Genomic DNA, 11,596 nt, shown 5'->3' on the forward strand with positions numbered 1-11,596 from the left:
GCAAGTTTTATTCTCTGCATTTTTGTCGACATTCGGGTTCCATACGGTTTATGGTAGTGTTTTCATATCCTCTGCTCTGCGAGGGAGGTGTTTTTATGGTTCATAGTTATGGTTTTTTGTATCTGTTTTTTTCTGCTTGGGTACTGAATCATACTGGCAGACACTAGGTGGCACCTCAGGGGTATAGGACAGAGTCCGCAAAGTCTTCTTCTGTCTCCATCTGCTGGTGGGGAGGCAAAACCCAGCTGTCCTGGACTGATCCGTGGTACTACAGGAACGAAAATTAGCAGGTAAGAACCAATTTTCCTTTGTGTCTTAGACAATCCCTTAAAGAACCTGATATACCAGCAGCTGGTGACATTTTAATATTTTTTTAATGGAAACTGTAGGTGCAGTTCTCAGGTGAAAGTGAAATACAGAGCAAGAGAGACATGAAACTAGAGAGTAATATTTTATGTGAATGATATGGTATTAATAAATATATTGAACCAGTCCAAGCAAAATCTGTTTTAGGGATAAAATCCCACATCTTCTAACTGACAAATCTATAAGAAGTCTTTTTTTAATTTGCACTTCAAGCATATAAATAAATGAAACAATAATACAATAATGATGAAAGAGCACAATAAGTTCTGAAAATGTCAACCCTGTAGGAGTGATAGAATGATAGAACTGGAATAAGTAATATTCTAATAATTTTCAATGAAAACTATTGGGATTGAGTAATGTAATTTCTAAAATACATTCCTATTAACAAAGCTATGATATTTCATATGACAGCAAAACCCATTGTTTGATATTTCTTATATTTTCTAATTTTAATAACACACTCAAGGGCTTGTGAAATATGTTTAAATGACTCCATCTTGGGTATCTGTACTTCTGCATCATAAATTATAAGGGTGGGTTAATGTAGCATATGTTGTACCAAACCCTGCCATGTGTTAGTATATTCTTATGTAATACCAGTGACATTACTGTGGATGAATCAGATTTTCATCTTTAGGAACATTAATTGAAATATTGAAGTTGTAACAAATACTAAGTACTGAAATATGCCACAAATAAAAGACAATGTCAATTGAACAGTGAAGTGCTTTCCTAGGTACTTAATTTTGCTTGTTTTTCTTACCTGAGCATGAAAAAATATGCTCAGTTTTATGTTTTATAAACAGCTTTGGGGAAAAAAACCCTCTTTCCTGACTCTCAGTACTATAAATATCAAGCATTCACTATCAATGATGAGCCTGTTTTTGCACACATTGGGGTAGATTTTCTAAATCTACGCACGCGCGTACTTTTGTTCGCGCACCAGGTGCAAACAAACGTACGCCGGATTTTATAAGATACGTGCGTAGCCGCGCGTATCTTATAAAATCCGGGGTCGGCGCGTGCAAGGGGGTGCACATTTGTGCAACTTGCGCGCACCAAGCCCTGCGTGCACTGTCCGTTCCCTCCAAGGCCACTCCGATATCAGAGCGACCTCCAAGGGAATTTTCCTTCTACCCGCCCGCACCTTTCCCTTCCTTCCCCTACCTAACCCACCCCCTGGCCCTATCTAACCCTTCCCCCTACCAAAGGCCGGCATAACTCTGCGCGCACCAGCGAGCTGCTGATGCTCCATCACCCGACCCAGGAGCTGGTCTGGAGGCCTCGACCACGCCCCTGGCCGGCACCTCGCCCCCGACACACCCCCGGAATGCCCCGAAAATTGCACCACCCACCCAGCACGCCCCGACACGCCCCCTTGCGAAGCCCCGGGACTTACGCGCATCCCGGGGCTTGCACGCGCCGCCCAGCCTATGCAAAATAGGCTCGGCATGCGCAGGGGGGTTTTAAAAGGGTTACGCACATAACTTATGCGTGTAACCCTTTTAAAATCCTGCCGACTATATGTACATTAGTATCATATCAAATAAGAAACAGTGCAGTATAACTGCTTTCCATTACATTGAAAAGATGACCAATTTTGGTGGCTTAACTGCTTGTGCCACTTGAAGTGTGAGGTTCAAGTACAAACCTTGAGAAATGAATAAGACCCAAGTGAAATCACACATAATGCTGGAACACAAAATATTCTGCTTTACTGAACAGCCTGGGTGTGTGAGATATTTATCCCTGCATTATTTTGTCTTTTCACTTTGTGTTGTAATGATAATCATAATAATATTGGTCAGCTGTTCCCAGATTATTAAATCATGAAAAATGTATTATCCATTTACAAGCAAGGCTAAATTAGTTATGACATGTGGGTAATATCATCCAACAATACTGAAACAGACCTCACTTTCTAGCTCAGTACAGTTTTGCCTCTATCAAGCATATGCAGTGGTTCCCATATATGTGCTGTCTTATGTGCCCCTCAGTCAATTTTTATTTGCACTGCTGTTCAGACACATCTGTTTATCTATATATATACTTTTTTCACTTAGAAGTTCAAATCTTCTAATTTTTTCTAGTTTTTCTGCCTCACTGCCTCAGCAGCCCCCCCCCCCCCGCCCCCCTGCTTATTCTGCTATTCTTGCACTGGAGTTATGCCAGCCCTTAAAAAGCTGACAAGAAGTGGCTGAGAAGAAAGATGTATATCACTGATAGCCATGAATTGTGATAACAATGTTTGGAGCCCAATCATGATACCAATTGTTACAACTGCAGCCAGATGCCACTAAGGTCACAGAGGAATGTTCTACAGGCTTGACATTTATCATCTTTACCCTCTATAGTTACAGGGGTGAGTCATCTTAGGTTCCTTGCCAAGACACAACAGAGGGGTTAAACAGATCCAAAAAAACATTGATCTTCAGCTGATGGGGAGCATTCCTGGCACCATAAATGTGCCAAGGAGTCTTTGGCACCAGCAATTCCATTGATGCAGTCAGCACATATAGTGCCATCACAGTAGACATAACTGGTGCCATCGATGCAACTGGCATCATCGATGCACTTGGCACCATTGATGCAAATGCTGCTGATGAACTGGTTGGCAAAGCCTAAGAAACCTTCAACACATTCAGCTCCATCAACACAACTGTCTCTGACACCAAGAAGGAATCCATCCTTTTCACTTCCTTCACCCAGAGCCTTTTCAACTACAATATCATGGCACAAGTTGGGGGTAAAGCTCAGATCTCTACTACTGGACCCTGTGCAGGGGTCATCTTTATTTCTGGCAGGGAAAATCTCTCTGGTACCACCTCATCTCTTTTACCTAGACCCAGCACAGGGGAATTCCACCCCAGCTCATGTGTCAGAGCCAGTGGTCCAGGAACCTTGCAGAGACAGCACAGAGCAACAACCTAGTCCTGGTGCTGCTCTACCAATCCACAAGCTATTGCAGAACTATCAGTCCAGAATGTGGGAGTCCCTGGCCTCTTTTTTTTTTTTGTATTTATGCATTTTATTTACAAACTTAGAGGGTCATTTTCAAATGCTTATCGCGTGCAATTAGCCACTATTGCATGCTGGAGGTGGAGTTGGGGCAGCGAGGAGGCGGACTCTGTGGCGAAGATAAGGTAATCATCGTTATCGTCGCCAGTTGCACACCACCTTTCACGGTGCGAAAGCCGGCAGCGAAAACATCTGCGATAGAATGGTTAATCCTTAGACAGCAATATAAGCATGCCAATGAATGGGTCAGGAAATCATATTTCTACAATCAAAACAATGATTAAGAATTAACAATTTCAATACAGAAAATATATGTTCCCAACAAAAGAAAGTTAATTCAATTTTAGTCAAAAACTCAGTCTTGTTTTGCTGCAGCTGTAGTATTGCAAAAGAGGCTCGGCTCTTTTGCAATACATAAGAACATAAGAAATTGCCATGCTGGGTCAGCATCAAACCCAACACCAAGAAGATCCCATGCTACTGATGCAATTAATAGCAGTGGCTATTAGCTAAGTAAACTTGATTAATAGCAGTTAATGGACTTCTCCAGCAAGAACTTATCCAAACCTTTTTTGAATCCAGCCACACTAACTGCACTAACCATGTCCTCTGGCAACAAATTCCAGAGCTTAATTGTGCGTTGACTGAAAAAGAATTTTCTCTGATTTGTCTTAAATGTACTACTTGCTTATTTCATGGAATGCCCCCTGTTATTTCTATTATCTGAAAATGTAAATAACCGATTCACATCTACTCATTCAAGACCTGCCATGATCTTAAAGACCTCTATCATATCTTAAAGACCTCGGCCATCTCATCTCCAAGCTGAATGGCCCCAACTTCTTCAACCTTTCATCAAAGGGAAGCTGTTCCATTCCCTTTAACATTTTGGTTGCCCTTCTCTATACTTTCTCCATCACAGCTATATCTTTCTTGAGATGCGGCAACCAGAATTGTACACAGTATTCAAGGTGCGGTCTCACCATGGAGTGATACAGAGGTATTATGACATTTTATGTTGCATTAACCATTCCCTTCCTAATAATTCCTACCATTCTGTTTGCTTTTTTTGATTGCTGCAGCACACTGAGCCAACAATTTCAAAATATTATCCACTTTGATGCCTAGATCTTTTTCCTGGGTGGTAACTCCTAATATGGAACATAACATCATATAACACCTTACACTTGTCCACATTAAATTTAATTTGCCATTTGGATGCCCAATCTTCCAGTCTTGCAAGGTCCTCTTGTAATGTATCACAATCCTCTTGTGATTTAACTACTCTGAATAATTTTGTATCATCCGCAAATTGTATTCCTTTTCAGATCATTTATAAATATATTGAAAAGCACCAGTGCAAGTACAGATCCCTGTTTACCCTTTTCCACTGAGAAAATTGACCATTTAACCATTTAACTATACCATTTGGTATAGTTGCCTGTCTTTTAACCAGTTTTTAATCCACAAAAGGACATCGCCTCCTATCCCATGACTTTTTAGTTTTCTTAGAAAAGTCCTCTCATGAGGGACTTTGTCAAATGCCTCCTGAAAATCCAAACACACTACATTTACTGGTTCACCTTTATCCACATGTTTATTAACCCCTTCAAAAAATGAAGCAGATTTGTTAGGCAAGACTTCCTCTCCAGTTTTCAGGTACAATAGATGATTTTAATGATAGGTTACACATTTTAACTAATAGATCAGAAATTTCATTTTTTAGTTCCTTCAGTATCCTAGGATGCATACCATCCAGTCCAGGTGATTTGCCACTCTTTAGATTGTCAATCTAGCCTACTACATCTTTTAGGTTCACAGTGATTTGGTTCAGTTCATCTGACTCATCACCCTTGAAAACCATCTCTGGAACTGGTATCTCACCAACATCCTAATTAGTAAACTTCCAACTTCAGTTCAAATTCTCTCTTTGCCTGTCTTATTAATGTTTCTTCAGATGGATACTTTTTCCAATTTTTGAAGGATTTTTTTTTTGGCTAAAATATCCTCGTTCACCTCACCTTTTAACCATACCGGTAATCATTTTGCCTTCCTTCCACCTTAATGCGTGGTATACACTTGGACTTCGCGTCTAGGATTGTATTTTTAAACAATGTCCTTGCCTGTTCAACACTGCACCTTTCAGTTTTTTTCTATTTTCCTCATTCTATGAAAGTTTCCCATTTGAAAATTTAGTGTTAGAGCTGCAGATTTACTTATTATTCCCCTTCCAGTTATTAGTTTAAATTTGATCATGTTATGATCACTATTGCCAAGTGGCCCCACCACGGTTACCTCTCTCACTAAATCCTGCGTTCCACTAAGAATTAAATCTAAAATAGCTCCCTCTCTTGTTGGTTTCTGAACCAATTGATCCATGAAGCAGTCATTTATTACTTCCAGGAACTTTATGTCTCTAGCAAGTCCTGATGTTACATTTACCTAGTCAATATTTGGGTAATTAAAATCTCCCATTATTATTGCACTGCCAAATTTGTTAGCTTCCCTGATTTCTCTTAGCATTTCATCATCTCTGACCATTTTGTCCAGGTGGACGGTAGTATACTCCTATCACTATACTCTTACCCAACACACATTGGATTTCTACCCATATAGATTCTACTGAGCATTTAGTCTGATCTTTATCCTGTTGGATATCCTCCCAGATATAAAGTGCCACACCCCCACCAAGTTGATCCTCCCTATCATTGAGATATAATTTGCACTGTCCCATTGGTTATCCTCCTTCCACCAGGTCTCTGTGATGCGAATTATGTCAATCTCATCATTTACTGCTATGCACTCTCCCACTTTACTTCTTAGACTTCTGGCATTGGCATACAGGCATTTCAAAGTGTGTTTTTTGTTTGTATTAACAACCCTGCTATCTACAATTCTAATAATTGAATCACCAACGGTACCAGCAGTAGCCCTGGGAGACTTGTCCTCAGTGGAGAGCAGGTCCTTGCTACAGGATCACTTCCTGCTGCACCAGGGTGACATTCTCCTACTGGGAGACATTTCTGATCCAAGGCAGCACTGGGGCTGCCAGACTGGATTTGGGACTTGGCTAGTATGTCCATGAAGGTCTCATCAATGTACCTCTCTGTCTGCCTCAGCTCCTCCAAGTCTGCTACTCTAGCCTCCAGAGTTCGGACTTGTTCTCTGAGTTTAGGATACTAAGGGAGTTGGAATTAGAGTACTTTATATTTACAGGTGTATTTACCAATTAATCAGCTAGTGTCCTACAAGGAGATGATTAAACTTTCAATAAGGGCTTGTACAATGGTATGATTTAGATATGAGCTTGATTGATTTTTAATGAGAAAGTGTTTCTTGCCTAAAAATCAAGGGTTGAGTGGGTGGGAAAGACTGGCATGCTTATTACCTCAAACACACACAAACTCTAAAGAATATATCCCACTATATCACCTATCTCCAAACTTTTATAAGTACAAAGATTTCCCAAAGCTATACTTACCAATCCTTTTTAACCACCATTAAATTGATCTTCACTCAAATTATTGAAGGGTCTGAGATTTGCGGGCCATTAGGCGCGCTTCTGGTCCTCTTCTGCAAAGGGTGTGGGGCCTCTGGAAGCTGGTGCCGTGGAATTCAATCCCTGGATCACTTGCAGTGCCCTCTGGACTCCACTCCCGGGGGATTCTCGGAGCAGTATGCAGTTGAGACTTCCGGTCCTCTTCTACTGCAAAGGGTGCGGGGCCCCTGGAAGATGGGGCTTTGGTATTCAATCCTTGGCTCACTTGCGGTGACCTCTGGACTCCTCTCCTGGGGATGCTGGGAGCAGTACACAGATGAGCCTTCTGGTCCTCTTCTACTGCAAAGTGTGTGGGGCCTTTGGAAGCTGGGCCTGTGCAATTCAATCCCTCGATTGCTCGCGGTGAACTCTGGACTCTTCTCCCAGGGGATGCCCCCCGCACCTTAAAAAGTGGATTTCTCATTCTGAAAGTGAAGATCTGCTTCTTTTACTGCTAAATTGCAAGAAATCACCTCCGAGGCATGTTAGAAATATGTTTTCAACTGTTTTGTAGATCTCTGAGGAGAAAATGAAAGTTTTAAGTGAAACATATAAAGTGATTTTCTCACTCTGAAATAGTGAAGTTCTGCTTACTTCACTGCCAAATTGCAAGAAATCACCTCCCACGCATGTTAGAACCAAGTTTCCAACAGTTTTGTACATCTGTGAGGAGATAATGCAAGTGAAACATATAAAAGCGTGAAAGTCTGCTTCTTCACTGTTAAATTGCAAGAAATCACTTTCCAAGCATGTTAGAACCTTGTTTTTAACTGCTTTGACATCTCTGAGGATCTGCTTATTTCACTGTCAAATTGCAAGAAATCACCTCCCATGCATGTTGGAACCACGTTTCTAACTGTTTTGCACATCTCCCATGTTTTCATCTTTTTTTTTACATCTGAGGACAAAATTCTATTTTTAAGTGAAACATATAAAAGTGATTTTCTCACTCTGAAATAGAGATCTGCATATTTCACTGCTAAATTGCAAGACATCACCTCCCAAGCATGATAGAACCATGTTTTCAACTATTTTGGACATTTCTGAGGACATAATGCAGGTGTAACATATAAAAGCATGAAAGTCTGCTTCTTCACAGTTAAATTGCAAGAAATCACTTTCCAAGCATGCTAGAACCATGTTTTCATCTCTTTTTTTACCTCTGAGGACAAAATACTATTTTTAAGTGAAACATATAAAAGTGATTTTCTCACTCTGAAATAGAGATCTACTTATTTCACTGCCAAATTGCAAGAAATCACCTCCCAAGCATGTTAGATCCAAGTTTCCAACAGATTTATATATCTCAGAGGAGATAATACAAGTGAAACATATAAAAGTGTGAAAGTCTGCTTCTTCACTGTTAAATTGCAAGAAATCACTTTCCAAGCATGTTAGAACCATGTTTTCAACTGTTTTGACATCTCTGAGGATCTGCTTATTTCACTGCCAAATTGCAAGAAATCACCTCCCAAGCATGTTGGAACCAAGTCTTTAACTGTTTTGCACATCTCCGAGGAGATAATGCAAGTGAAACATATAAAAGGGATTTTCTCACTCTGAAATGGTAAAGATCTGCTTATTTCATTGCAAAATTGTGAGAAATCACCTCCCGAACATGATAGAACCATGTTTTTAACTTTTTTGACATCTCTGAGGACAAAATGCAAGTTTTAAGTGAAATATATAAAAAGTGATTTTCTCTCTCTGAAATGGTGAAGATTTGCTTTTAACACTGAAAAATTACAAGCACTCACCTCCCAAGCATGTTAGAACCAAGTTCTTAACCATTTTGCACATCTTCGAGGAGATAATGCAAATGAAAAAGTTATTTTCTCACTCTGACATGGTAACGATCTGCTTATTTCACTGCCAAATTGCAAGAAATCATCTCCCAAGCATGTTAGAACCAAGTTTCCAACAGTTTTGTACATCTCTGAGGGGATAATGTTGTGGTTCCGGTCGCACACCTCGCAACAGGACCCTTACCTTTGTTCCCCCACAGGGCACCAACCGAGCCGCCGGACCTGCTGGGCCCGCTCGGGCCTGCATCGTGGCGTCTCCACGAGGGAGACGCCAAGCATGTTAGAACCAAGTTGTTAACTGTTTTGTACATCTCCAAAAGTGATTTTCTCACTCTGAAATGGTGAAAATCTGCTTATTTCACTGCCAAATTGCAAGAAATCACCTCCCAAGCATGTTAGAACCAAGTTTTCAATTGCTTTCTACATCTCCGAGGAGATAATGCAAGGGAAACATATAAAAGCCATTTTCTCACTCTGAAATGGTAAAGATCTGCTTATTTCACTGCCAAATTGCAAGAAATCACCTCCTAAGCATAGTAGAACCAAGCTGTTTTGTACATCTCCGAGGAGATAATGCAAGTGAAAAATATAAAAGTGATTTTCTCACTCTGAAATGGTAAAGATCTGCTTATTTCACTGCAAAATTGTGAGAAATCACCTCCCGAACATGATAGAACCATGATAGAACCATTTTTTCAACTGTTTTGGACATTTCTGAGGAGAAAATGCCAGTTTTAAGTGAAACACATACAAGGGATTTTCCCACTCTGAAATAGAGATCTTTTTTCACTTCAAAATTGCAAGAAATCACCTCCCAAGCATGTTAGAACCAAGTTTCCAACAGGTGTGCACATCCTGAGAAAATAATGCAAGTGAAACATAGAAAAGTGTGAAAGTCTGATTCTTCACTGTTAAATTGCAAGAAATCACTTTCCAAGCATGTTAGAACAATGTTTTCCTCTGTTTTGACATCTCAGAAGACAAAATGCTATTTTTAGATTTTTCACACTGAAAAAGGATCTGCTTATTGCACTGGAAAATTGCAAGAAATCACCTCCCAAGCATGTTAGAACCAAGTTGTTAACTGTTTTGTACATCTCCAAGGAGATATTGCAAGTGAATTGTATGAAAGTGATTTTCTCACTCTGACATGGTAAAGATCTGCTTATTTCACTGCCAAATTGCAAGACATCACCTCCCAAGCATGTTAGAACTAAGTTGTTAACTGTTTTGTACATCTCCGAGGAGATAATGCAATTGAATATATAAAAGTGATTTTCTCACTCTGAAATGGTAAAGACTTGCGTATTTCACTGCAAAATTGTGAGAAATCACCTCCAGAACATTTATTTATTTATTTATTTATTTACAGTTCTTATATACCGCACAAAGGGTAGGGGACTATCCGTCTAGGCGGTTTACATGTTAGTACATACACAAACAATATTGTACAGTTACAAAGACAGTTCATAAAATCATATACAAAACATAGATAGAACCATGATTTTAACTGTTTTGATATCTCACGCTGAAAGTGAAGATCTGCTTCATTCACTGTAAAATTGCAAGAAATAATTGTCCAAGCTTGTTAGAACCAAGTTTTCAACTGTTTTGTACATTTCCGAGGAGATAATGCAAGTGAAACATATAAAAGTGATTTTCTCACTCTGAAATGGTGAAAGTCTGCTTCTTTCAATGTAGAATTGCAAGAAATCTCCTCCTGAGCATGATAGAACCATGTTTTCAACTATTTTGCACATCTCTGGCGACAAAATGCAACTTTTAAGTTAAAGATATGACAGATTTTCTCACTCTGAAATGGTGAACATCTGTTTCTTTCACTGTAAATTCGCAATTAATCATTTTCCAAGCTTGCTAGAACCAAGTTTTCAACTGTTTTGGACATTTCTGAGGACAAAATGCTATTTTTAAGTGAAACATATAAAAGGGATTTTCTCACTCTGAAATAGAGATCTGCTTTTTTCACTGCAAAATTGCAAGAAATCACCTCCCAAGCATGTTAGATCCAAGTTTCCAACAGTTTTGTATATCTCAGAGGATATACACTTTTCTTAGGTTTCACTTAAAACCTGCATTTTCTCCTTAGAGAAGTTGAAAACACTTATAAACTTAGTTCTGCCATGCTTGGAAGTGATTTCTTGCAATTGTACAGTGAATGAAGCAGATCTTCATCAGGTTTCACTTAAAACCTTATTTTCTCATCAGAAAAGTTGAAAACACTTGAAAACTTAGTTCTGCCATGCTTGGCGGTGATTTCTTGCACTTGTACAGTGAATTAAGCTGCTCTATATCATTTCAGAGTTAGAAAACCACTTTTCTGAAATTTCACTTAAAACCTGCATTTTCTGTTCAGAGAAGTTGAAAACATTTGAAAACTTGTTGCTAACATGCTTGGAGGTGATTTCTTGCAATTGTACAGTGAAGCAGACCTTCATTATTTCAGAGTGAGAAAAACACTTTTCTTAACTTTTTCTTAAAACCTGCATTTTCTCCTTAGAGATGTTGAAAACACTTGAAAACTTAGTTCTGCCATGCTTGGAAGTGATTTCTTGCAATTGTACAGTGAAGCAGATCTTCATCATTTAAGAGTAAGAAAACCATTTTTCTTAGGTTTCACTTAAAACCTGCATTTTCTTTTCAGAGAAGTTGAAAACACTTGAAAAATGTTTCTGTCATGCCTGGAGTTGATTTCTTGGAATTGTACAGTGAATTAAGCTGCTCTATATCATTTCAGAGTCATAAAAACACTTTTCTTAGGTTTCACTTAAAACCTGCATTTTTTCCTTAGAGAAGTTGAAAACACTTGAAAAAGTTTTCTGCCATGCTTGGAGTTTGATTTCTTGGA

The sequence above is a fragment of the Rhinatrema bivittatum genome, chromosome 4 (genome assembly GCF_901001135.1).
Source record: "Rhinatrema bivittatum chromosome 4, aRhiBiv1.1, whole genome shotgun sequence".
NCBI classification, from domain to species: Eukaryota; Metazoa; Chordata; class Amphibia; order Gymnophiona; family Rhinatrematidae; genus Rhinatrema; species Rhinatrema bivittatum.